General features: G+C 54.6%; 1 non-coding gene across 1 annotated transcript; it reads right to left on the reverse strand.

Moving 5' to 3' along the window:
• Nucleotides 1–232: 232 nt before the first annotated feature.
• Nucleotides 233–386, reverse strand: LOC139241138 (5.8S ribosomal RNA). The gene has a single exon (XR_011588785.1). It is a non-coding gene; the product is annotated as a 5.8S ribosomal RNA (ribosomal RNA).
• Nucleotides 387–5000: the final 4614 nt, after the last annotated feature.

Raw genomic sequence — 5000 nt, forward strand, 5'->3', positions numbered from 1 at the left:
TCGTTTTTGCAACCCAACGACAGCCGTGCTGGAAAGGCTGGCCCCGACCGTGCCCGACCGGGACGCCGGGACAGACATGCCCACCACACCGAAGGACAAGGGTCAAACTCTCCAAGGTGGAGAAACTCCAGGTCTGCACTTTGGGGGACAAAGAGGACCAGGCCTCTGCGACACCCCAGCCGCGATCCCGCCTTCACCCGATGGCAAAGGCGAGTGCGATTGATCGTACAAGTGACCCTCAGACAGGCGTAGCTCCGGGAGGAACACGGGGCCGCAAAGTGCGTTCAAAGTGTCGATGATCAATGTGTCCTGCAATTCACATTAATTCTTGCAGCTAGCTGCGTTCTTCATCGACGCACGAGCCGAGTGATCCACCGCTAAGAGTTGTTCATTTTTTTTTTCGGCTTGCTTTTGTTCCCCGGAGGGCCAAGCCCGGACCGCCCAACGCTTCTCCTCCCTTCCAACCAGGGTCGGGTGGAAGCCCCAGCCTGCAACGGCCCGGAGGTGTAAATCAGTCGATCATCAAATGACAAAGGTTGCACCGAGATTGCTTTAAGTCAGAGCGCTCGCGAGGCGACGCACGTCGCGTCAACGCCTGAGCCCACCGGCCGACACGCACCACGGTCAACAGAGGCAGGGTCTCTGCTGCCACCGTTGGCCGGGAGGATGAGAAGAAGCTGAAGAAGCAGGCAAAAAAACGAACTGAGTGGCGTACAAGCCGACACAGGACACACCCCGCTGTGGGGTGCAGACGACCGCGGGGCGGCAGGTACATCTCTCGAACGTTGACTTGCAAGCTGGCAACAACAACAACATGTCTCGACAACCGACCAACAGACACTCGAGTCTTTAAACCACCGCCCCCAGACAGCACCAGCTCGCGGGAGCCGGAGGGGAAGCGTTTCAGGTACCCTGTACCAGTAAAGGGAGAGTGACTAGTACGACCAAAGTGTCACCGCGTGGGGAAAGAAAGCCGGGCCTGCATCACCGATTCAGTCCCTGCGGAGCTCACAGTGGCCATTCGCCGAGGTCCCGACGACGAGCCGCAAGGCAACATTCGAGCCCGCAGAAGCTCCCTTCAATTCGACTGCAGTGTAATGTTGCAAGACGGTGGCACGTCCATTGCCGGTCCGGACGATCAGTGTGCGGTGCGGGGAAAACAGCGGGAGCAATGGCGAGGGAGAGAGAGAGAGAGAGAGAGAGGGAGAGACAGCCACACGCACAAGACTGGACGAGATGGAATTCGAAAGAAGGGCCGCAGGCCAAGGTCACACAGGACCAACGAACAGGGGAGGTCGTGAGGTGTGGAGCGGCAGTAGGCAGCAGAAAGACGAGGGCGAGGCATTTGTATCAAAAGCCAGGACACCTCTACCTTGCTCTGCCCTTCATGCAACCGCAGACCAGCTGACCGAAAAGACCAAGCATGCCAGGGCCGTCCCTGTCTCAAGCCGACCGAAACGTCTTCTGTGTGCGCGAACGTTCAACTCTCTTCTCGCTCTCTCTATATCTCTCTCTGTAACATGACTCCCATCTGCTGACCCACATCTCGCTCGTTTCGCAAATGGGCCGAGCCGGTTGGGTACGACATGTGCCTGTTCATGTGTGTTCGGTTCTTCGTTGTGCTTTTTTTTCGGAACGTAACTCTCGCCCGCGCAAGAGGCGCCGGACGCGGTCGACCAAGGCTCCGAGCCTGCAGCATCCCGGGAAGCACTCCTGCTGGCCACCACGCCTCAGGCTGAAGTGTAAAACGGGTGTGACGGTCCACCACGTGCGGGCCCCCGGCTGATAATGATCCTTCCGCAGGTTCACCTACGGAAACCTTGTTACGAATTTTACTTCCTCTAGATAGTCAAGTTTGATCGTCTTCTCGGCGCTCCGCCAGGGCCGTTGCTGACTCCGGCGGGGCCGATCCGAGGACCTCACTAAACCATCCAATCGGTAGTAGCGACGGGCGGTGTGGACAAATGGCAGGGACTTAATAAACGCGAGCTTATGACCCGCACTTACTGGGAATTCCTCGTTCATGGGAAATAATTGCAATTCACAATCCCTATCACGAATGGGGTTCAACGGGTTACCCACTCCTGGCGGCGTAGGGTAGACACACGCTGATCCATTCAATGTAGCGCGCGTGCAGCCCCGGACATCTAAGGGCATCACAGATCTGTTATTGCTCAATCTCGTGTGGCTATACGCCACTTGTCCCTCTAAGCAGTTGGATGCGGACGGCTCGCGGGTCGCGTAACTATTTAGCATGGAGGAGTCTCGTTCGTTATTGGAATTAACCAGACAAATCGCTCCACCAACTAAGAACGGCCATGCACCACCACCCACAGAATCGAGAAAGAGCTATCAATTTGTCAATCCTTTCCGTGTCCGGGCCGGGTGAGGTTTACCGTGTTGACTCAAATTAAGCCACAGGCTCCACTCCTGGTGGTGCCCTTCCGTCAATTCCTTTAAGTTTCAGCTTTGCAACCATACTCCCCCCGGAACCCAAAGACTTTGGTTTCCCGGAAGCTGCTCGGCGGGTCATGGGAATAACACCACTGGATCACTAGTTGGCATCGTTTATGGTCGGAACAACGACGGTATCTGATCGTCTTCGAACCTCCGAATTTCATTCTTGATTAATGAAAACATTCTTGGCAAATGCTTTCGCTTTTGTTCGTCTTGCGCCGGTCCAAGAATTTCACCTCTAGCGGCAAAATACGAATGCCACCGCCCGTCCCTCTTAATCATGGCCCCAGTTCCGAAAACCAACAAAATAGAACCGGGGTCCTATTCCATTATTCCTAGCTGGAGTATTCAGGCGACCGGCCTGCTTTGAACACTCTAATTTTTTCAAAGTAAACGCTTCGGACCACCAGGACACTCAGCTAAGAGCATCAAGGGAGCGCCGAGTTGCAGGGGTTGGGACAGGCGGTAGCTTGCCTCGCGGCGGATCACCAGCTCGATCCCAAGATCCAACTACGAGCTTTTTAACTGCAGCAGCTTTAATATACGCTATTGCAGCTGGAATTACCGCGGCTGCTGGCAAAAGACTTGCCCTCCAAAAAATCCTCGTTAAAGGATTTAAAGTGTACTCATTCCAATAACAGGGCCTCGAAAGTGTCCTGTATTGTTATTTTTCGTCACTACCTCCCCGAGTCGGGAGTGGGTAATTTGCACGCCTGCTGCCTTCCTTGGATGTGGTAGCCGTTTCTCAGGCTCCCTCTCCGGAATCGAACCCTGATTCCCCGTTGCCAGTGGTCACCATGGTAGGCACAGAAAGTACCATCGAAAGTTGATAGGGCAGACATTCGAATGAGTCGTCACCGTCACGAGGACGTGCGATCAGCCCGAGGTTATCTAGAGTCACCAAAGCTGCCGGGCAAGCCCGGATTGGTTTTGGTCTGATAAATGCACGGATCCCCAGAGGGTCAGCGCTCGTTGGCATGTATTAGCTCTAGAATTACCACAGTTATCCAAGTAACGTTTGGAGCGATCAAAGGAACCATAACTGATTTAATGAGCCAGTCGCAGTTTCACTGTTCCGGCCGTGTGTACTTAGACATGCATGGCTTAATCTTTGAGACAACCATATGCTACTGGCAGGATCAACCAGGTAGCTGAACCGAAAATCGGGGCAAACAAATCAGCCAGACCGGGAGCGAGCGACTGAACGTTGGAACCACAAAGTACAAAGGAAGAGGCGCGCCTCCACCTTGCCGGGCACAACATCCAGTGCCGACCATCCTACCGTGCACACACCACCCACAACGATTGCTTGTGTGCGTGTACATACGTACGACACGTCGTGTGTGTGTCTCTGTCTCTCTCTCTCTCTCTGTGTGTGTGTCTTGCACGAGCACCGGGAAACCGTCAGTACAGAAGGATCACGAGGAGTGTGAACACGCTTGTGGTAAGAGGCTTACACAAACCAATGACTCTTTTGACAAAGCGCCACCATCGCTGTGTCTGCTGGGCACGTGGCCTCCCCACGACAGGGAGGTTGGAGCCGGGTTCAACTTGGGAGCTTGCAAACACTGTAACCGTCAAAGGGCGTCGACACGCACCGCCCGCGCCTGCGTGTCTCTGCTCACATTTTGCCAGAGAAATGGCGTGTTCAGCTACCAGAACGAGACGCGCTGTGCACATTCCCGCACCACCACATTCGGGAGTCGAGATGGCGGACGCCAGCTCCGGAGCTTGATTCGGAACACTGCGAGAACAAAAGACAGGTGGACGCCTCGGACTCACGCGAGAACCTTCGTCAAGTGCCAAAGGGCAGGCTAGGAGAAACCGGAGCCGTGCCAAGCCCTCTGACTCGTTATTGGATGCCCGGTCTGCCCACCGGCAGTGGGCGCATTGCGGGGCAGAACGGTAGGAATGCCGGAGTCGGTAACACACCACCGGAACTGGCCCCACTCCGAGCTCTCCCATATCGGACACGAGTCGCCAAATCGATCGGTGGATACCGAGCACACAACACGCAGGGGAACTTGGTGAAAGTACTGCGCTTGTGCTTAACTACTCAGTAAAACAGATTTCCCTCACCCAGGGGCTTGCATCTGTGACAGACATCGTCCTTTGTTGCGCAAAGACGTAGGGCCGTTGGAAACTAGTCTGTCCTGAGAGCCGGGCACGGGCACAGCGGGGCTGCTGGCTCAGAGTACGATTTCAGCAAAACACCAAAGAGTTTGAACAGTACAACAAAATATTTTGTCAAAATTGTTCCAAGTCTCGCACACCGTTCATTTTGTGACTTTCGAAGTGCTCTTTTCAAAGTTCTCTTTCCTGAGATTGAGCACCTTTCAGCAAAGTATCACTTTTCGGGCGCTTTCAAAGTGTACCCGCTGTCGTAAAAATGTCCTGAAAATCGTGTTCCTGAAAATCTCCGGGCTCTTCGCCAACCCCCAAGGACAGAAATGACAAGTGTCAAGATGGCGGGACGTCGGGCCACCTGCTGCCGACCATGAGCATCCGAATCCCCGCAAAGGGTGCATTTTCATTTCTTCATC

Source organism: Pristiophorus japonicus, chromosome Y (genome assembly GCF_044704955.1).
Source record: "Pristiophorus japonicus isolate sPriJap1 chromosome Y, sPriJap1.hap1, whole genome shotgun sequence".
NCBI lineage: Eukaryota > Metazoa > Chordata > Chondrichthyes > Pristiophoridae > Pristiophorus > Pristiophorus japonicus.